Here is a 24,058-nt window from a genome sequence, read left to right on the forward strand (position 1 = left end):
ACATCCTGGGAGGTGGTAGTAATGGCTAAAATCTCAGCTTAGTCTAGCTGAAGTATTTTCCTCATTTTCATTTTCTGTTTTTTTTCTGGTGCAGCAATTTTGCTGATATGCACTTAGGCATTGTTTTTTGTGGTAGTCTACAATAAAACACAGCAAAATTCCAATCTGCTTTAGTGGAAACAAAGGAAAACATTTTAACAAATGAATTCAAGACTCATTGTGACAGCATTTTTCATAGCTAGAAACTGCACATACTGTAGAGAAATTGTTTTCTAATGAAGGGTAATAATAAGAGAACAGAACTGAAAGCCAAGGGACAATATTCTTCTGAAGAGATAGGAAGTTAAAACTGAGATATTGATAGTGAGAATGGAGTAATTACTGTAATTATAATAGAGGAAATTTTACAAAGATAATGCCATAGATGATTTAATTGATTTAACAGGCACTTCTGTGTATACTTTTCTTCTCACTATTAAGTGAAGAGATGCTTTGAGCTTGAATAGTCCAGTGTCTTTTCTCCAAATAGTTCTTGCTATTCAGAGGGGAAGGGATGAGTGTTAATGGCCCATTTTGCTTAAAAAGTGCTCAGGAACAGAGACTTAAGTGTTTACCTCAAGGACACATACTACATTTTTAAGCCACTAGAATGTGACTCAACATTCATTAAGTTCTCTAATAGTAAAGTGAAAGTAAACTAAAACATAAACATGCTGTTTTATCCAATATTATCGACATCTTCCTCAAATTGTGCTACTTTATGAAAAGATTTAAGAACTCATACTGTAAATTATGAGTTGTACAGGTTTGATTTTGTGATTCAGCCCAATACGGAATTAAACTTTAAATTTGCTCTGATAAGTATGGTCAGTAAGGGCACCCTGTATGTCACACAAATGTTCAGTACACCAAAGAACTGAGTTCAATACAAGAAATTTTGCAGCAGTGATTGAATCTCCAAAGCGCTATCCTATCACGAAATATACTCAAGTTTATTTGTTCTCTATATTAACATACAGCCTGGCATCCCAAATGAGATTAAGACCCCATTCGGCACATATCTAATTAAAGTTTATAGCCTGAAAACACCAGTCAAAAAGACAATGGAGGGGAAACCAAAACAGAGAGTTTTGAAATGAATTTTGAGATGACACAGCAAGTTAGTGATGGAATTAAATCTTTAGGAGCTCACAGATTTAAAAAGTTGCAGGTCAGTAATCTATCACTAGATAGCACTGCATTTCAATGTAAGCTGTGGGATACACTTTAAAAGGACAGACTTTGCTGTGGATGTTCCCTGGAAAAAAAAAATATCTTCCTCTTCACTGTCCTTTCCCAATGGCATTGAACAACTTACATGTGTCCCTAAGCTTCCTTTGGATGAAAAGGGGGAAACTACCCAAACCTCAAGCAAATATATTTTTTTTGTCTCAGATATTTTAGAACCTTCTTGTTCTTTAGGGATCTCAAAGCCAATGTGATGCAAATGACAGAGATTTCAAAAACTGTATGAAGGATTTTAGTTATTGAATCAACCTTCTGTAACTATCAGTATTGCAATCTATCCCCTGGGCAGTATGAAAAGCTGAGCTAATGGTTAATTCTACACAGTCAATGACTAATTGGCTTCTAATGATTTATTTTCTTTTTTTGGGGGGGAGGGCGGAGGGGAGGTCCTAGGTTAAAAGATAAAAATCATTTGGAAGGAATAGACCAATCCAAAAGCCAAACAGAATATGATATATAACACACAAATTGCTTTTAGCAACCTAGAGCAGCTCAGTAGCAGAAATAGACTGGTTTTTTTTGTTTGTTTTTTTGTTTTTTATAATGGCTTAACTACAAGTTTTTACTCAACCCAGGAGATATAGGAGCAAAATACACACTTTGTCTCCAGAATTGGATTTGTTTTTTAAATATCCACAAACTAGCATAGGTGCTCAGACATAGGGTATTATTTCTGATTCATTCCCATATTTTGTCTGAGTTAAGGAAAAAAAAAAGCACTAACCTTAATACACTTTCAGCTATTAATTTGAACACAAATCTTTTATATGATTAGAGAGTTACTGAAATAGTGTTTGTTGTTGTTGTTATTGAGAATTGTGTAGCCACATTGACTCTACAGTCTTAAGAACACAAAGCAAATAAACAGGCAAACTAAAAGCAAAGGTAAAGACAAAAAAGGAGATGAAAAGAACAATGGTTTACTATATTACCAGGGGTTATTAAGCACTGTTGCCAATTTAGCTTAGCAAACTGAAGGCTGAAGGGACTGTAGTTATGTGGTAAAATGCACTGTGGAGTCTAAGAGTAGGCAAATGTTTGGCGAAACAGATAGATAAATGCTAAAGTACAATTTTGGTGCAAGAAATGGTTATAATGTACGCTGGAAATCAGAAAAAAAAATCTAACATATGGAGAACAGAGATGCAAAGAAATTATGTTTCCCAGTTTAGTTCTTAGCATAGCATGTAAAACCATGACAATCTCATTAGACATTTTTTGAAATAAGCAGGTAGTGCTAGTTCTAAAGAACTAAAATAATAATAATAATTATAAAAGAAAATATTGTTGACTAATTCTAAAAATGATCAGATTAGGAACTTCAGCTGTTTTAAAGAATGCCATTTGGTTTCCTACTTCAGTGAAGACTTGCTTTATCACATGTTCTTACCAACTTATGTGGGTTATTTGCAGCAGTGAAGCTATATAGTATGGCAGTAGGTATAAAGATTTTCTCTTTGAAATGTCTTAACAGTGGCATTGTCTAACTGAATGTTTTCTGTCTGCTCACTTTACCTCTTTCTTTTTTCTCCTGATCTATCAACCTGTCATTTCATCTGTATATTGCAAGTTCTGTCTTGTTTATTATACTAGGAGACATAACCAAATCCCTCTTGTTTTATAATCTTCCATTGTTATGGTGATAATTACTCACATGATTTGTTTTAATGTATGTCTCTTCTGTGGTTGTATTTTTATTTTCACTGAGAAAGAGTTTATGATGAACTGATAAAAATCTGCATGTGCAGGCTTTCAGGTAACATCCTAGTTTTAACTTTAAGCAGTTTTGAACTGATTAGCATAACTGTATTGCTCATTATTTGCTATTCTTTCTTTATCTTGTATCTTGTATTGTGTATTTCACACAATTTCCTGCCCTTTGCCTCAGTTTAAATTAAAGGTTGTGATATTGCTCTGATTTTCTGTGGAGCCTGCTTATTGTGTATTAGGCAGAGGAAGATTAGAACACTACCAAAGCTGGGAAATAAAACTAGAAGAATTAGGTATTAGGCTCTACAAATGCATATTTTGAATATTTATTAATAATTTGACCTCTTATTTCAATTCAGTGTAATTAAGTGTAACAATAGTTTATAGGCAGTTGGCAACTGTGAATTATGTTACGGTGTGGTATTCTATAGTACTATTACTTCATGTCCTGAGGTAAAGTTGTTACTATAACAAATGTGTTTAAAGATAATCAGAAGACTTCTACTCTTACCATTACTATTTCCATAATTGAGGTTGGGAATTCTCTGAAAAAGTTTCAGAAGCAAAAAGGAAAATAATTCTGACTTACCTATTTCAGTAGTACTGATGTGTTTCATTTTAATAACAGAAACATTTGGGTTCATTATTTCAATCTTTCTGCATTTATAACAGATTAAATACTGATTTTCAGGACATGTTACATGTTGAACCAATATTACAATATAGTTTTTTAATATTTAGTATCATGTTTTGACATTGAAATGAAAGAGTTCAATGTTATTGAAATGGAAAGTATAGATGGTCTCACTCTTGCTTCATGAGAATTTTTATTTTGTGGAAAGTGGCTTTTCAATCTCATTTAGTAGTAAACTTAACCCAAAGCTCGCATTTTCACTTGGAAAAAATTAATTACATTTTGACACACCCACCATATTATATTATTAAAGTGTTCTAGAAATGATTTGTTCTTAAAGAAATAACTTAGATCCATGTTCCGAACTGCATTACTAAAACACTTAAAAAGTCTGATTAACTTCTTTGAACATTTTGACATCACATGTCTACAGGTGCCTAGAGATTTATCACTGCGCAAGTCACAAGTGTCCCAGCTTTGGCCTTAAGCTGTCATTGGATAAAACACAAAAACAGAGAGCAGAGACTTGAACCCTGGTTTCCTTAACCTTCCTGCAAGTAAGTGTCCTACTTTCTAGTCAGCATGCTCCATTTTGCTCTTTCTGCAACATTTCCTTCATCCTTTCTCCAAATCTGAGTTCAGTTTCCTCATTGAACTTGATTTATTTTCTTCATAATGGCAAAGCTTCCTCAGGAGAGATGGATAGTGCTTCTTCATATGAATCAAACTATTATATATCTGAAGGGGATGGCATCTTTTAGGGGGAGAAAAGTATTGGTGCAATCTCCTTCAGCCTTTCTCCTGAGGCTGAAATTTAAAATTCTTTATGAAAACATTGTGTGCTATTCTGGTTACATTTAAAAAACAGAAAAGTGGTCCCATTTTGTTTTTTTTAAAAGAATGGTCACCTTCCTTCAGAGACTCTGAAGAGGGAAGAGAGGGGACACCTGAGCTGGGTGGGATGGCCTATCTTTAGAAAAGGTCTAATTACCTATAAGGGAGGTTTGGGTGACCTACTCAGATCAAACTTTGAAAACCCTAAACTACAGCCTTGGATCCCACAGCAGATTTGTATTTAGGATGATGCATTGAGCTGCGTACAGTTCAAAGAACCCCAAAGCACAGAACATCAGTGGGACTATTTGATATATATCTGAAATAAAATGTCTACATATCGATACTGGAAAAAAAAGAAAAAAAAATGAATAGCATATATGTGGCATTTGTTTTTCCACATTTACTTCATAACAAGCCATGGTCAGTAGCTAAGATACCATCAAGAATAAATTTTGCTCTAAATAGATTCAAGTCTTAGAAATATTTCCACAATTATATATGAATATATATTTTTTTGTAGAATAAGATGAAATAAAAAATGCATCTACATTAAGGAAAATGCAACTGGCAGGAAAATCCAGGAAGAATTAGTCATTCAGCTGAATGCCAAAAAGACAAAGATAAACAATTTTATGAATGGCAGGAACCTAACAAGAAAATTCAGCCTTGTTGATGTCTAACACTAGTAAGTAAGAATATCTCAAAATTCAATACTTGCCATAGCCTGTTTGTTGAAGAGACCATGCAGACATCATAATTATGTTACTAGACTCTCTATGGAAACACACATAATGATGATCATACTTAGCATTTATCTAGTACCTTTCATCCAAGGATCTAAAGTGCTTTGCAAACATTAACTAATTAAATATGATGATGAGTTCCTTTCCATTGCAGACAATAAAAATAGTTATCCCTCATGATAAGTGCCTTTCATTTAATGTATTGGGGTGGTGTGTGAGAAGTGGAACGTTTCTTCTAATTAATCTTACCTCAGCAAATTCATCTTTCGTGCTTTATCATTTCAGAAGGCTTTTCAACTATTCCTTTTATGCCAATAGCACATCATACACAAAAGCAGCTCTGACCCTTCCGTTGCCTTTTGTGGAAAGCTATGTTGCTTCTGCTTAAACACTGAACAAGTTTCTGTATTAAGCTACTTGATCTGAGCAGATTGAAACATCTTCTCCTAGTCCTTGACTTGTTTCTCTTCCTGTCTCTTGCTTTTCGTTGGGTGACCCTCAGTCCAGGCTCATCACAGAATCAAAATAGTGGTACTGACTGCAGGCATATATGCTGTCCCAAGATGGAATCAATTATCTCTGTGTCATTCCAGACAAATGTTTCTCTACATCTTTCTGTAGGCTGTTGTTTCAAATAAATGGATAATTATTAAAATTTGGTAATCCTCAATTACTTTTTTTCTGCATTAAGCACAAGAGTTTCTTCCACATTAATATGCTCTTTCATGTCAAAAATGCTTTTTTGGGGAAGAGTGGTTCTTCATTATTTCCATTTTTCATTTAATGTGCAATCAAAGAACATCTTCCCCTCTCTGGTGATATATCTAGCAAACAAAACGTGAGATGAAGGATTTGAGGAAAGGTGTAAACAGAAGAATGTAAATAAAGTAAAGAAGTCCCAACTTAAGTATATGCCACCTGACACAGAATTTCTCTCTATATATGGGTGTATATTTGTATAAACACACACAGACACACATATATGCATACATATATATACACATTTAGAAATGTACCTAAATATGTAATATTTAAATAGAGATAGAGAGCAAGAGAAGGAAAGAGATTCAGGTTCCCTTAAATGTCACAATATCCTTCTTTCAGTGAGTGCCCTGCCTTCTCACTAGTCTAGATGGGTCATATTTTTAGTTTTGTTCTGTTTTTTTTTAAACAGAGCCTTCATCCTGAACCTAAAAAATATTTCAGAAAAACTTCTGCTAAAATAGATGCATTCCTATAAAAAGCGTTGGTTTCAAAAAAAAATTGACACTTTTCTTGTCAAAGTTCCTTACAAACTGTATTTTCAGCTACACTGATTTCATTATGTGATAACCTCCCCTCACTGTGTAACCTGCATCACAACAGAATATACCAAAAATTGCTTCTCAAGGACATTGTTTTAGTAGAGCAGTCTAACTCACAAACAAACAAACAAACAAACAAACAGTATTGACAAAGGGAATATGACCTTAAAAATAAACCTGAGAAGTTAAAGATATTGCATGTCTGCATCAGCAGTCTATGTTCATTTGTTTCTGTAGTATAGAAGAGAATATATTTTTACCAAAAAATGAAAATCTGGATAGCACTCTTTTTCATGATGGATTCTGTGTTAATGGTAAGCATAGCTAATGGAAAAGATGAAACTCGGACATAAAGAAAACCTAGATGAACACTAAACTGGTCTATATATTTTAAGGAACAGCAAGAAAAATGCACAGGTTCATGTAAGAAGGGTAGCTCTGTTCTTTAAAGACAGGATGAAAGGATGTGATTGACTCATATGTAATGGCATCAAATGTACATGCATAACTTTAAAAGAATTATTCTTTGAAAATAAGTCTCTGAATAACTTAAGACTGTATTACTCTCTCTATTCCTTACTACATTCCTTACTCTGTTCCTGTTCCTTAACTATGTATCTAGCAAGTGCATGGTGGGAAGGAAAAAAGACTTGAGAAAAGTGTCGTGGGGTATGTTGGGAGGGACAGAAGAGAAACACGAGAGCTGGACTGTTGGGAAAGATGGAGTAGGCTATGGAAACACGAAGCAATAGGAATGGGAGCTCTAGGGTAAATTTCTTTCTGTGCTACACAAATATGCATGCAATGCCTCTAATGCTAAATTTAATTTTTTAACAGATTTTTCATGAACTTTGTGTATGACAGTGCAGTAATCGTGCACTAGAATTAGACTGAATATAGATAGGTTTAAGATACGTTATCTTTGACTGGAATGATCTTAAAGGTCTTTCTCATTTTCAATATCCATATTTCACACACAGCACATTTCAATTAATATTACAAAGTGCTAACACTTTGCATAAGAATATAAATTTTGCATAAGAATATAAAATTATCCCTTTAAAGTAATTGTAGTCTCTTATTAAAACTATTTCTGCAAAATGGAATACAAATTTCTGTGAACTAGGAATATATTTTAATAATTATATAATTCAGGTTGAGATAAAGTAAAGCTTCTTTGCTCCCTTCCAGATCCAGATTGCCAAAGCCTGACATGGTGACATAAAAGAAGCTTTATTAAGTTTTATATTTTTCTAAAGGCTCACATTGATTCTCCCAAGACATCTTGTCTGACCCTTTGATGGTTTGGAAACTATCTTTGTAAATACTGTGACTACATTCTCTGAATATTTAATACAATTGTTTTCTTGTAAGAAAGACGAATTGTCTAGATTTTGATTTAGCTGGAAGCTACTTTAAATATGCAACTATTTTCTTCAAGTCATTGCTGTAGGCAAGAGGGGGCATATCTGTGTAGTAGTAAGAAAAGCATTCAATAAGCAAGACTTCATAAAGCTATATGTTTTTTTTTCAGGATTTGCATAAGATTTGCCTACAACAACATATTAGAATTTGCTGGAAGGTTTTTTTTTTCCCCCCCAAAATAGAATTCTTACAAAATAATTCAAAATGATCAATCAAAGAATACATATGTGAAACGAAACAGTATGTTTGTCTTGTTTCCATTACGTTTTTTTCTTTCTTCTGTGGGAAATAAGTAAAATAAAAAAAAAGTTTCTATTTACTCTTGGTTTTATGGTCAAGAAAACTGAAAGTGACAAGACTAGCACATACTTAAAAACAAGACGGAAGAACAGCTTGAGAAAAAAAATCAGTGAGTAACGGTCAGAAGCATCCAAAATAGAAAATTTCCAGTTTTATGTTCTTGACTCAGCTTGGGTAGTAAAAAGCCTATCCAGCACCAAGTGAACTGAACACAGGGTGACTTTATTCTTAAAGAATGTCTTTGCTGCTACAATTCTTCACATGCTGTTTTTCTCATAACAGCCATTATCAGAGGCAGGAAACTGAAATAATTAAGTTTTATATAAAATAATAATAATGATTGACATCTAACTCTGATAGATGTCACCCAGCTCGATAACTGGATTAGATGAACGAGGAAAAAAAATGCTCTGTGAAACATGAGATTTGGAGAACTATGCTGTTCCAACACATACCTTAATACTACTTCTAAGCCTTTGAGCAGCAGTGCAGAGCAATGTTCAGGGTTCAGATCAGAGACAAAATAAATCCCATCCTGCCAGATGCTGTTAGTAGCAGCAAAAGTATTACAGTAGTGTCCAGAGACTCTAGGCCAAATTTGGACCCATTACGTTAAACATTGTACATATACATACTACAAACCAATACCTGGCTTCAAGAGATTACAGTCTGAACAGATGAGACAGGTGGAGACAAGAAACAAGGGCATAGAGGCGTTCAATGATTTTTTTGCAGGGATTAGAGGAGAGCAGAGTTGAAGTCAGCCGGTTCTTCACAGGTGGGTGTGAAAAGATAAGAGCTGAGCTCTGAGTCCAGGGTCAGATGGATCCTAGCCAACATCAGCCCAGAAACTGTGTAACTACATTAGTGGTAACCCTGAGCTAATATAGCCGGTTGTGCAGATATATCTTAAAAAGTCTATATGGCTTCTAGACTGCAAGTGGCTCACATTCAGCTATCCCAGAACATGGGCCAGGCAAGCTTCTCTTTTGCATTATGCATGCATTCATATAGCTGATGCAACAACACTGTGCTTCAGTGTCTTCCCCTGAGTTTTTAAAGAAGCTGTCATAATGGCAAGCACCTCAAAAAAAAAATATATATATATATATATAGAGAGAGAGAGAGAGAGACAAAAGAAACAGAAATGCATTCATTTTTGCTAAATTCATTGAGGTTAATTATTTCTAATTCTCCACTAGCACTATACTGCTTTTTCTCAGAATTTTAATCTTCAGCAAGTGCAATCTAAGTTTAAGTTCCAAAGGGTTTGGATGCCTGCAGTTAAAGAATTAGTTCTGCTATCCTCCTTGCCATAGTGAATAGCAAAATAATTAACACATACTATGTTTAACTGTTGAGAAAATGGTCATACAGAAGGAAACGAGATTTTTATTTTTTTTTTGACCTAATGAAACAAAGTTTCTTTGTACAGAACTTGCTTATTTGTCATGCATGGTAGAGAAGTCCTAAACTTTTGCACATTCTAACCTGGAGCATAACAGCAAAATGCCTGAAAAGGCTATTCTAATTAATGTAGAATGGGAAATAAAAAAAATATATGGTCTATTTTATTTTAAGAAATTTTAAGACACTGTTTTCAGCCTTCATAAAGTGAAATATATTGGATGATAGAGACAACAGAGAAATATTTCAAAATATATGTTCAGAAGTTGTCTATTTTTCAAGAAAAATATGCTGCAATGAAAAGCTATACTTAACTATTTTTCAGTATTTATTTTCCTTATAGGTAAGCAAAAATGTAGTGTTTGTTTTTGAAATACAGCTCTTTTTTTACATTCCAGATGGCTATGTATATATATGATATACATACACTATGACTGCTTGTTATAAACAATGCTCAGGTAATTAATAGTGATATGCAAATATACAGCTATTATCATACGTTTTAACAGAATGTCATCAGGTAAAAAAGTTTTCATTGCAAATTATAGCTCCATTTTAACAGTCACTCAGACTATGAAATATCTTTATGATTTTGTGAAGAATTACATTTGTGCTTACAGTGTTTACCCAGGAATTCCTTACTTAAACAGTTTGGAAAACTTTCTTATTCCCATCTTCAAATTCATGCTAGTAAGAATACCAATTTATTTACCTATTTTGATTTTAGCATATGTGGAAAGTCCTTAAAGGTTTTCAGCAGTATTACTTTTGCCAAAGACCACTGTATGGAATTTTAAATATGTATAAAGTAATTTCCACATTTTATTCCAGAAAATAATTATTATTCAGGACTAGAAGTACAATTTTTCTCTCTTGTCTTACTCTCTATGGAATTCATAATTACTGCCTGAAGGTCGAGTCAGTTATGTCATTCAATTCGGTCTTTGTGACAGAGAACAAAATTTTCCTCACTTTATTGCATCGACTATGTACAGTGAATAGCATGTAGTAAGGAGTCGACAATTACAATAATATTTCAAGTATTACTTCAACCTACTTTTAACACGTATTTATTTCTATCTGTATTTTTATTCTTGTGAGCAATCTTTAAGAAAATTCCCAGAGTCACTTATTTCTGTAAGGAGGGTGAGACTATGTTCCATAGCTGAATTCTTCTACGGCTAAGAAACTGAAGTACAGTTACTGAAAATAATGCTTGAACCCTAGTATAAAGTATCCTTTTAAATTATATCTTTAGTATTTTCTTTTAAGCAAATAGGCAGTATGATAGCAATTACTAGGATTTGTATCAGACAACTTTCTCTTTGAAATCAAACAATATGTTCAAAGTTCCTTAAAACTTAATTATAAATGATTTTAATTTAAACTGTGATAGTATTCAGAGAATGATTTATTATAGTACAAGTGCACATTCTTCTCCATAGTATAACAATTTTCCACTTCATTGCTGCCATTTGAAAATGACATCAGAACTTGGTTCACTTATGATCTTCTCGTTAATGATTTATTGTCATTGTTGCAAATTGTTTCAGCTGGTTAATACAGTTTCCTCTTTTATCAGTTCAGCTAAAAAAAACCTTGATAGTTTCTCAATTTATGATAAATACCTAGTATATGTCTTTTTAAGCTATAGCTGGTGGTGTTTAGCTAGATAGTAATGGAAAATTCACCACTGATGTCTACAATGGGATTTGAATATGCAACCCCAATTTTCCCCTAATCCTTAGATATCATTGTTGAGTCCCTCAGAAATTTCAGACCTCATTAACATCACAAAACAAATAGCGTATGAGAAAACAGAGCAAGGAAGAGCTTGCTGTGGTTGTTTACACAGTGTCTTTGAGTAGCAAAGGAGCCGTAGGTCCTAAATTCCTGCAAAACCTGCCCAAGTGTTAAGAATAACCTCCCTGACGCGGATTCCAGAGGTAGTCTATTCCAGCACTTAACTATCTTTGCTGTTAGGATGTTATTCTTAATTTCTAACCATAATCTCCTGTTTTACAAATTAGCCCTTGCACCTAGTTCAATCCACATGGAAAAAAAACAAACAAACAATTTACTCTGGGGAAAAAAAAGAATTTAATCTGTGGAGAAGTGTGTCTTTTCTTTCTTGATTGTATTTAATATTTTACCTAGGAAAACTTAGGATCATACTTTTAATCACAGAATCACAGAATCGCTGAGGTTGGAAGGGACCTCTGGAGATCATCTAGTCCAACCCCCCTGATCAAGCAGGGTCACCTAGAGCACATTGCACAGGATTGCATCCAGGCGCATTTTGAATATCTCCAGAGAAGGAGACTCCACAACCTCTCTGGGCAACCTGTGCCAGTGCTCTGTCACCCTCACAGTGAAGAAGTATTTCCTCATGTTCAGATGGAATTGTCTGTGTTTCAGTTTGTGCCCGTTGCCTCGTGTCCTGTCACTGGGCACCACTGAAAAGAGTCTGGCTCCATCCTCTTGACACCCTCCCTTCAGATACTTGTACACATTGATAAGATCTCCTCTCAGCCTTCTCTTCTCCAAGCTAAACAGGCCCAGCTCTCTCAGCCTTTCCTCATAAGGGAGATGCTCCAGTCCCCTAATCATCTTTGTAGCCCTTCGCTGGACTTGCTCCAGTAGTGCCACATCCCTCTTGTACTGGGGAGCCCAGAACTGGATGCAGTACTCCAGATGTGGCCTCAGCAGGGCTGAGTAGAGGGGGAGAATCACCTCCCTTGATCTGCTGGCAACACGCTCCCTGATGCACCCCAGGATACCATTGGCCTTCTTGGCCACAAGGGCACATTGCTGCCTCATGCTTAACTTTGTGTCCACCAGCACTCCCAGGTCCTTCTCGGCAGAGCTGCTTTCCAGCAGGTCAGCCCCCAACCTGTACTGGTGCTTGGGGTTATTCCTCCCCAGGTGCAGGACCCTGCACTTGCCTTTGTTGAACTTCATGGGGTTCCTCTCCGCCCACCTCTCCAGCCTGGCCAGGTCTCTCTGAATGGCAGCACAGCCCTCTGGTGTATCAGCCACTCCTCCCAGTTTTGTATCGTCAGCAAACTTGCTGAGGGTGCACTCTGTCCCTTCATCCAGGTCATTGATGAAGAAGTTGAACAAGACTGGACCCAGTACTGACCCCCGGGGGACACCGCTAGCTACAGGCTTCCAACTAGACTGCACCGCTGATCACAACTCTCTGAGCTCTGCTATTCAGCCAGTTCTCAAGCCACATCACTGTCCACTCATCCAGCCCACACTTCCTGAGCTTGTCTATGAGGATGTTATGGGAGACAGTGTCAAAAGCCTTGCTGAAGTCAAGGAAGACAACATCCACTGCTCTCCCCTCATCTCCCCAGACAGTCATTCCATCCTAGAAGGCTATCAGGTTGGTTAGGCATGATTTCCCCTTGGTGAAGCCATGCTAACTGCTCCCGATCACCTTCTTTTCCTCCACATGCTTGGAGATGGCCTCCAGGATGAGCTGCTCCATCACCTTTCCAGGGATGGAGGTGAGGCTGACTGGCCTGTAGTTCCCTGGGTCCTCCTTCTTGCCCTTTTTGAAGACTGCGGTGACACTGGCTTTCTTCCAGTCCTCAGGCACCTCTCCTGTTCTCCATGACCTTTCAAAGATGAGGCAGAGTGGCTTAGCAATGACATCCGCCAGCTCCCTCAGCACTCGTGGGTGCATCCCACCAGGTCCCATGGATTTGTGGGTGTCAAGTTTGCCTAAATGATCTCTAACACGATCCACCTCGACCAAGGGAAAGTCTTCCTTCCTCCAGACTTTCTCTCTTGCCTCCAGGATCTGGGGTTCCTGAGGGCTGGCCTGAGCAGTAAAGACTGAAGTAAAGAAGGCATTCAGTAACTCTGCCTTCTCTGCATCCTTCGTCACCAGGGCACCCACCCCATTCAGCAAAGGCCCCACATTTTCCCTAGTCTTCCTCTTGCTACTGATGTATTTGAAGAAGCCCTTCTTGTTGTCCTTGACATCTCTCGCCAGATTTAATTCCAAACGGGCCTTAGCCTTCCTTGTCGCATCCCTGCATACTCTAACAACGTTCCTATAATCCTCCCAAATGGCCTGTCCCTCTTTCCACTTTCTGTATACTTCCTCCTTCTGGTTGAGTTTTGCCAGGAGCTGCTTGCTCATCCATGCAGGTCTCCTGCCTCCTTTGCTTCACTTCCTACTCATAGGGGTGCTCTGCTCTTGAGCCTGGAGGAAGTGATGTTTGAATATTAACCAGCTCTCTTGAACGCCCCTTCCTTCTAGGGCCCTAACCCATGGGATTCCTCCAAGTAGGTCCCTGAAGACGCCAAAGTTTGCCCTCCTGAAGTCCAGCGTTGCGATCCTACTCAGTGCCCTGCTGCCTCCTCGCAGGATCCTGAACTCCACCATCTCATGGTCACTGCAGCCTAGGCTGCTCCCGACCTTCACATCTTCAACCAGTCCTTCTTTGTTTGTTAGTACGACGTCCAGCAGCACACCTCTCCTTGTTGGCTCCTCCACCACCTGTGTCAAGAAGTTGTCACCAATGCTCTGCAGGAACCTCCGGGACTGTTTGTGCCTAGCTGTGTTGTCTTTCCAGCAGATATCGGGGTGGTTGAAGTCCCCCATGAGAACCAGGGCCTGGGATCGTGAGGCTACTTCCAGCTGTCTGTAGAAGGCCTCATCGACTTCCTCTTCCTGATCAGGCGGCCTGTAGTAAACACCCACAACAGTGTCACCCATGCTAGCCTGCCCTTTAATCCTTACCCATAAGCTCTCGACTTGCTCTTCATCCACCCCTAGGCACAGCTCAATACATTCCAGTTGCTCTCTCACATAAAGAGCAACTCCACCACCTCGCTTTCCTGGCCTGTCTTTTCTAAAAAGCACATAGACATCCCTGACGGCACTCCAGTCATGTGAGCTATCCCACCATGTCTCTGTAATGGCAATGAGATCATGGCCCTGCGACCGCACACATATCTCTAGTTCTTCCTGTTTGTTCCCCAAGCTGCGTGCATTGGTGTACAGGCATTTCAGGGAGGTGATCGAGCATGCAGGTTTCCCAGGAGGGGTAAAAGAGGGTCCTCCATAGCCACATCCCATGCGCACTTCCCTGGCTGCATTCACCTGCTGGAGGCATCCCGACTTGAGCAGTCTTTTGTCAGCTACCCTGGCACTATAACTCTCCCCTTCCCCCATCTTTCCTAGTTTAAAGCCTTCCTTACCAGGCTGGCCAACCTGTTGGCAAAGACCCGCGTGCCCCGCCTCGTGAGGTGGATCCCATCTCTCCCAAGCAGTTGTTGATCTTCAAACAGGGTCCCATGGTCATAGAAACCAAAACCCTGTTGCCAACACCAGCGGCGCAGCCACTCGTTAACTTGGAAAGTCCATCTCCTCCTCCTCTCATCCATCCCCCTCACTGGCAGGATTGAGGAGAAGATGACCTGGGCTCCCAGACCCTTGACCACCATCCCCAGAGCTCTGAAATCCTGCTTGATGGTCTCCAGTTTGCCTTTGGTGTCATTGGCGCCCACATGGAAGAGCAGCAGTGGAATAATAATGAGCTAAAGCTGTGTTCATATCTCCAAAATCACCAACAGTGAAAGTTTGGACAGATGATAGTTTGAACATCTAAATTGCAGGAAAATATTTTAATAACTTAAAGAATTTCCCTGATACTCTTTCAAATAAAAAGATACATTTTATGCACATTAATATTTCATTAAAACTGAGTGTAGAGTATATTGAATGTGATGCCTATGTCACACACAATTATGTGGTTCTTAAGGCGTAAGTATATGACAGAAAATGGAGTTATGAATGTGAGTCTGAAAAATCTTCAGGTTCTGAAGACCAACCTGAGATAATTTTTCACAGGATAGAATCTACAAACTATACTTTTAAAGTGCTATACCATTAGTGAACTGTTGTACAAATAATGTCAGCTTTGTAAGGTACTGGATATGTCTCTTCAAAATCACTAACTTACCTTAATTAACAAGTGAAATCAGTCACTGTTGAATGATGTCAATATTTTTCTCGAAGGCTGACTGTTGTCCCTGCATTAATCCTGGTTCTCTTCCAGGGCAAGGATGAACACATCAGAACCGGGACTCAAGCCATAAATGCCTGTCTGACATACAGTAATTTACTTGCAAATGATAGAAAAAAGAAGAAATAATTCGTGTGATTATTGATAGCTGAATAATCTTCATGTTGGAAGTACTCCCCCAGTACTCAGAAACTTTGGTCCTTTGGCAATATCTAATTATAGGGTATTCAAATAGTCACCAAAAATGTATTTCCACAGTTTAGAACATCTCATCCCTTAACAACTGAGAACTTAAAATGGAAAGAAAAGCAGAGGATCCTAAAAAGAGGTGCAGGGTCAGACCCAGTCAGATTAACCTGAAATTATCCAAAAAATACTTTTGCACTAGAAATCAAATAAACTTCATGATATCAATAACAAATTAGTCTTAGTTAAAGAATTAAACGGGATTGTCAGGAAATGATTATCTGCAGAGATAAACATTTCTCCCTCAGAACTTACCTTTTTATAAAGTACTTTTTAGAAAGATAATATCTGAAATGTTATACCTGTTGTTTAAAATTAATACACTGGATTAAAAAACCTTAATCAGTAACCCCAAGTTAAATAAATGTTAATTAAAGAAAAAGCTTTCTACCTGTATGGGAAGTGAAATCACCTACGGAAGATCTCTTGGACTGAGCAGAGGAACCAATCAGTAGGAAAAAAAAGTTTTGTTTTGTTTTGTTTTTTGGCATACACTAGCATACATGTCAACAGGAAACTCTGAACAGCATATACAGATCCTGATATTATTAAAAGCTAGTATTAAAGGCCCAATGTTTCTGAGCCCTTTGAAATGCTGTACTGAAGCAAAGCACTTCTTGTACAGTCACATCATTCACAGACTCTAGACTAGGAGCAAATGATATAATCCTGCATTTTGATCTCTGACATAACTAAAGCCTAATGATTTACCCTTTTTTTTTTCAGTCGCATAGCTGGTGTTAAATTCAAGCATATTTTAGATAAACAGTCAGTCTAGATGTAAATGTTCCCAGAAATGGAGAATCCACCAGAATTCCTGAGATGTTGTTCAAATGGCTAAGAAAACTCATCTAAAACTGTTCATCTAGTGTGACTATCTCTAGCTTAATCTGAAGCCATTGGAACCTGTTATATCTTTGCTAAACTGAAGAACTTTCTACTATTAAATTTTCATTCCTTCTGCAGGCATTTATAGCATATGATCATCACGCCACTCCTTAGCCTTCTCTTAGATTAACTAAATAGACTGAATTTCTTGAACTTCTCACTGCTCGTCATATTTTCCAAATCTTTAATATTTTTTATTTAGTTTCCATGATTAATCTCCCTGCAGTCTAGCTGCCCCATCTGTAAAATGTGATAAAAATGCTTACTCATTTTTTTCAAGTAGTTTGAAATCTGCTGTCAATAGATAACATGCCAAAATATTATGTTTGCAAAGTACCATTCAGTAACACATATGGCAATAATTAAACAATAATCATACAGTTTTAAAAGCACAAAGGGCATGAACCAGTTCAAGCTGTAAACTAAATTCACACTCCCTCCCTCCCTCGTCTTGTTCCATATCTCTTCAACCTTCTTTTAAGTAGGATTCCACATCCTTATATTTTGAGCATACTGCATATAATGTCACTATGTATAGACATCACTGTGGTGATTTCAACTGAATTGTGGACTTTGCTAGACGTAGCAGCAGATCGATAAATACCAGTCTGGGTGAGTTTGTTTAAAGATGCCATATAATCACATCTCTTATCACCTTCCAATCTCCCTATTTGCATCCCTCTTACCTCCCTATTTTTCTCCCTCATGATTTCATGCACTTCCTGCAGTCTTTCCACTTACTGATCTTTATGCGAAAGCACCGTGTGCCCCTCTTCTCCATTCTAATTCATTGCAAAGATACTGCTGCTATATTTACACCACCTCTCCAGGGAAAGCTTCCTTAATTCTGGGGTCAGGTGCATGCCCAAGAACACTCACATCCATGGATCAAATTTCTGGTCTCTGGATGAGACCATTCCTGGTTCCTGGCTTCCATGGGAAAGTCCTTGGCTAGTCTTGCTGCCCTACAGCTTAGACACACCTAATGTTGTCCAGGGTCCTTCTACCCTGTTGATTTTTTGGGGTATCTCAGAAGACATCATTTGGAGTTTTGGAGAATTTAGTACTTTGAAACTCTGTAACTGTGAAAGGGTAACAGGCAAACAAAAGAGCTCAGAAGATGTGCCAGAGAGACCCAGGGAGAAAAGTTGTGTTACAGCCTACCAGTACTTAGAGAAACAGAATCTGAGACAGCACTCAGCTGGGACACTAAACAGGGGAAAACAACAACAGTTATGATACTGAAGGAACTTGATTTAATTTGTAAGAAATGTTTTTCTCCTTATTATCTGAATTATCTATATCTGGATTTTCTGTTTCTGTTGTACTACAAAATTAACCCCTTTCTTCTTCTTTTTGATTAGAAAATTGATATTCCTGATGTTCGGAACAACTAAAATGCTTGATGTGAGATTAAATGAATTCTTTTCGTCTGAGTATAAGGGGGAGGATGTCAATTTTCCTAATATTAGAAGGCACACAGAATAAGGTATGTAATTTAAAACACATTAGCAGCTGGATATTTCCCAGTCCTTCATTGAGCTGTCTGCTAATGGAAGTGTATTGTGTAATAACCCCTTTCACTTGCTGATGCTCTGTATGACATGGCAAATCTTAGGAGTGCCTTAAGGTAAGTAAGGAATCTAGAATATAATCAAATCCTTTGATAGGTAGTCCAATACTACTGTGATAGAATATGACCTGTAGTTAGCAAGGATGATTTGCTGTTTGCAAAAATGTAAGCTTTCTTATCAGGTATCGTGTTCTAGACTTAGTCCTGGGAATAGAATAGAGTGATTAGATATGCCTCAGAAGGTCACAGAGTTCAAAAAACATCAGGGAATATGGATCATTTCCAGAAAAACACTGGGACTTCCACAGCTTTTCAATATGTTTTTTTTCTGTCTCTAATTATCTTTCCAGCTTCCAGAAAGAAGTGTCCTAGGCTATACACACTGCTTGTGGTGCTCCTTGCATTATAGCTTGTATTTTCACAGTTATATTATTTTGAATGTTACATGGCTTCCAGAAAGTCTTAACGACTGCATTGACTTAGCTTGTAGACAGCTGATCTGCCTCTGCGGTTCAAGATCCTTGTATGTAAGTCTGTTCTCCCAGTATTAGGTCTGTTAATTCTAAAAATATTAGCACACATTCAGTGAGGCTTGATTTTTTTTCCTAAAGGTACCACTCCTGAAGTCATGTGAACTCCAGATTCTGCTTTTAAAATGTTCGGATGTACTGCACGCTATATCTATTCTTTTCAAATATCATTATTTTTGTCTGGATAAAACAAAGAATTAGGAATATAATGGAGTAACTTTTATGATTTCTTCAATGAATAACAACTTTTCTAGGCTTGAAAGTTAGTTGGGTTTAAACACCTCTTTGAAGGCTTCGAATCTATATAATCTGCCCAAGGATACGCAGGAGTCTCTGTCAATGAAGGGCAGAAGTCACAGACTTCTTGTAGTTCCATCCAGTGTTTGAATCACAAAACAGAAAACATAAATCTGATGAGGTGAGATGTGTCTTTTGATACTTCTGAAATATAAATAGAGAAAGAATCAAGTGAGACTGTGACTATCTGCTTCTACATGTACAGCCACTAGATTTGCACTGGAATCTGACCCACAATCCAATGCTGGAAGACAATTAAAACAGTAACCAGATAAGTTATATTCACTATCCTAGGCCTATCTGTGAAGTGGGACTTCATTCTGGTCATTGTGTGGAACAAAAACAAAGTTTCGATCATATAAGATTCCATGAGTTATCACTGGTGCCTAAGAGGTGTCAGGTGGTCTTTTGTCTTTTCTAGACCCATTGAAGGCAAGAGCAAGTTATTTATTTGGGATGTTTTCCTGTTCTCTCTTCCACTCATATATCACTTGAAGAAATCAGAATCTTGAGCTTTTCCTTCCCTTCTCTTTCACTGATATCCAACTTGAAATCAATGACTCACTCGCTCAGAAACAACCAAAACTTTTTACTAATATAACACGTAATGTCCAAATGCCATGATTAAGGTTAAAGTAAAGATGACTGCAGTAAACAATTCTGAATTTGATTTTTGCCTTTTAAAAATTACAGGCTTCAATTTTGTCCCAATACATATCCTTGCATTTAAATATACATAAGCATTGCTAAGCAACGCTTAGCAGATCCTGTTTTTAGAAACTTCTGCTTATACAACAGCCATCCTTTAATATTAATCATGCAAATTATAATGATGTTCTTCAATAGAATTCAAATTTTAGGCTGTTAATGACCTTTATAGACATTTTTGTGTCAGCAGTAATCATCTGTGCATCAAGTTCAACTACATCTGCATAAAGCAACTTTATAAGATCTCCCCGTTTAAATCAACATGAAATCATCAATTGTAACTCTGCTAATATCAGTCTAACATTATAATGCGGTGGCAATTTGTTCCTGCTTGCTGCTGTTGGCAGGCCTAAGCAGCACAAAAATTATTGAGACAGATGCACAAGTAATCAGTTATGTCACTTTATTGATGCATTCCTGATTATTTCTTAATGAGGCAGAATTTCTGAAGAGGGAGTGCTTGTCCCTAATGAATGTTTCTTCAGATGCCAGGTTTGTTTGGCTTATACACCTGCTTTCCTTATATGACCTGCTATCCTTAATTACTACTTATAGGTACACTGGGAAAACAAAATGCTTGGAGCAACAGTGGTTCAAAGATCCTACTTTTCCTTAGAATGAGAACGGAGCTTGTGGTTAAATAGAAAGAGTGAGATTCGGAGAAGTGAGTGAGGTTTTAACTCAAGTTACACAAAGGGAAAAGGGAAGAAAAAAAGTATAATAGAATGGTTTTACACAAAATAAAGGGTTAGTGGCCATTTTGATGGCCCACTGATTTGTTTGTCGAACAACCTACTTGTGTTTTTCCCTCGTTCTCTTCAACTCAAAAGCTGGAGCATAATTTACCACATGCCAAGTTTGCTCAGTTCCCATTAATACTGACTGGTTAAAGGACTGATAGAATATATCCACAAGAGGTTTTTTGAGGGTAAAGCTGAATGTCCTGGTTACAGAATGGTTCCACAATGTGACTTGAATAGTGGAATCCAGAAACCTGTGTTATGTAACAATAATTTCTTTGGTGGGAATGGGAACATACGGACGCGTAAAATGAGATTCAAAGTCATGACTTATCTAAACCTGAGAATATGAAATGCTAAAGAAAACATAAAGTTCCTTTTCTTTTTTCCTTCCACATTTATAACATCTCTACAGGGAGGTGTATGGAGAAATCAAGTTTCCTTCAAACCCTGAGCTAACTAGGTGAGAACCAGTTCTGATCTGGAAGCCTAGTAATCATGTTAGTATAGGTTTATGCCTAAGTTAATACAAGGCTTTCTCTTTCTTCACAAGCAAATGTAGTCTACCATTCTGTCTGTAACAATTTTTTCTATGCAGTAAGTTAGCATCTTGTAGCTGCAAATTCATAGCTAAAAAGTGTAGCTTCATTGCTGATTTTAAGACTTATGTAGAAATGTGTTGTAAACAAATAAATTCAACTTCACTGTCTGTGTCAGTATGACTGTATTTAACTGGCAGAAACGTCATGGACAGCAAATGTTCTTTCCTCTTTTGTGGGAGGACCACTTGTCTTATTTGTGTCAACTGGGGACTTTCATATTTGGGGCTTTCAAGTCCGTGCCAGGTATACGATTGCTTCATGTATAGGCAAAAGCACTTTCACTGCAGGAATATGTTAGAATATTCCATAAGTTTATGGGCCAGTTCCTTATCACTTCCATAAGGTCTACGGCAGCATTAGTGCTCTTTAAAAGAAGTACTCTTGGAAGCCAAGCAGTTGAAAAGTACCAAGAGGACCTGCTACTCTACTCAGAACAGACAGAGGCAACCAGTGCCTCCCTTCCACGTGCCTGTAGGCTGCAGTAGTATTTCCAGAGTGTATGTGTGTGTATTTATATACCTATAAATTCCAGAAAAGGAAGAATAAGCAAGGACTGTAGAGCAGGCAGGATACCCAGGACTATTAGTCAAGTAACCCACAAGTGGTGGGCTCTATTGCAGTTCTTATTTTCTCAAAAGATGAGTATAAGGAGGATGGTCGAAGTAGTAGAAATCATATCTCATATGACAGATAACAAATCCCTGAATACCTCTCCTTGGGTGATCCTGCACACTTTTTGTGGGAAACTGAGAAAATATGATTATGTCAGTCGTGGATGGGAAAGTGGAGATTTGAGGTATTCCGTATTTCAGGATGATGTCATTCAGCCTAGAGCCCTGTTTGGAACTACCCATTTCCCAGTTCCCCACTTTTCTGTTCAGTGACCTCACAGGCTCTCTTGCCTGTACAAGCCAGATTGTAGCGTTCATTATGGTCCTTGCACAATAAACAGGTTTACTGACTCAGTGCAGGCGGATGATGTATGTATTAATATTTGCATTGTTTCTGTGGAATTTGGTACTCTGAAGCTATAAATTGGTAGACTTGAACTTCTAAATAGAGAAGAAGCTTTTTGTTTGACTAAAAATATAAAAGCTCCATTTCTGTGTCCTTTTTATAACAGTGAAGACAATCATTGTCAATAACCTTCTTTAACTACTAAATAGGAAACAGGTGCTGGAAAACCTCTTTATGTGCTGTCTTGGAATCTCCTCTCACTCCACCTGGTCCTGTGAAGATTAAGTGTTCGTTCTGGTAACCAAACAATAATTTAGTGCTCACTAAGTATATGTGTTCAACATTTCAACAAGCATTAGTTGACCTTCTCAGATTCAAGCTCCCCTAAGTTCCACCTCTGACGCAATTTGGTTTAGAATCATACAAGAATCAAAGCATGGACAGCTTCAAAGTTAGATCTAAATTTAGATCAGATTGTTAGAGTAATTCTCTCCTTTTTTTTTTTATGACTATTAATTTGTCTTAGGATAACCTCCCCCTCCATCAGAAGGAGGAGAAATGATTGCTGAAATTTTTTTGCTCCTTGCAAGTTTTTTCTTCTAATAGTTGCCTTCTTCCCTTAAAACTTCCCAGGAAATTATAAAAATATATTAATTTACTATTTCATAAGATCACAGTCATGTAGTGAATGAAGGCACGGACTCAAGAAGTGGTGCATCTTGAGACCTTTATTGTTTATTTCCAAATGTATTTATACTGAAAAGTTAGCTGCTTCAGCTGTTTTACAGATACAATTTGCTAAGCCAATCATCATGCTGATGATGTCACAGATACGTTTTGCTAAGCCAATCACCATGCTGATCACGCTCCTGTGCATGCACAAGCTAGCCAATCATCACGCCGATCGCGCGGCGATCATGCCTTGTACCTTGTTACTTGCTTCTCCTTTCCCATACGCTTTGCTAATCAGGCCTTCCTTCAGCTTAACCCTGTCATGGCCCTCCACACAGTCACAGGTCACAAACACACAACTCCCCCCCCCCCCCCAGAATGTCCTATCTCATCTGAAATATTGCAAATCTAAAGCAACATTTTTTTTCAGATCTAATCTAACAGTAGATTTTAAAAGGAACCATACATTATCCCTATATCATATTGGAATAAGGAATTTTAAGGAAAAATAATTACTTAACAATCCATCTTATAACAATAAATGTATATAAATATATGTATATAAATTTTATATAATATAAATATATATTTATAAATACAATAAATACTTTTGAACCTTCATGAATAAGCAGTAAAGAGAAATAAGAAACAAGAAAATAAGCCTTCTCTCTGTTCCTTTCCTTTCTGCTTCCCCCCGCTCCTTTCCATTCGCCTCTCCTCTCCTTTCCTCCTAGCTCTATTGAAAATCATGGCAAAACTCCCAGTGAATTTGGTGGGTTCCAGATTTCATTCCTGAATGTTTGTGATTTTCTGTTTCTAATGATTGTCCTTAAAAGGCAATAGACACAGAAGAAGAAAATTAGCCCCGGTGAATAAGTTAGTTTGCTGCAGTGGAAAAATAAATTCATAAACGGCTTGGAAAGCTTTGGGGGGAAAAAAAAAAAGCAAATTAGCCTTTTCTTGGCAGTAGCTGAAAGCTTCCATTTTAGCAAATCTCTCCAATGCATGATCCACATAAGTAAAAATCTAACTAGAAATTCAGCTTTCCACATCCAGCTAATATTCTTACATCAGCTGTGGCCAACTACAGTTCCTGCACTATCAATCTGTTTACCGGTTATGCTTCCCCTGTAAATGAATTGTAGTTCCAT

This window comes from Apteryx mantelli, chromosome 2, assembly GCF_036417845.1.
Source record: "Apteryx mantelli isolate bAptMan1 chromosome 2, bAptMan1.hap1, whole genome shotgun sequence".
Lineage (NCBI taxonomy): Eukaryota > Metazoa > Chordata > Aves > Apterygiformes > Apterygidae > Apteryx > Apteryx mantelli.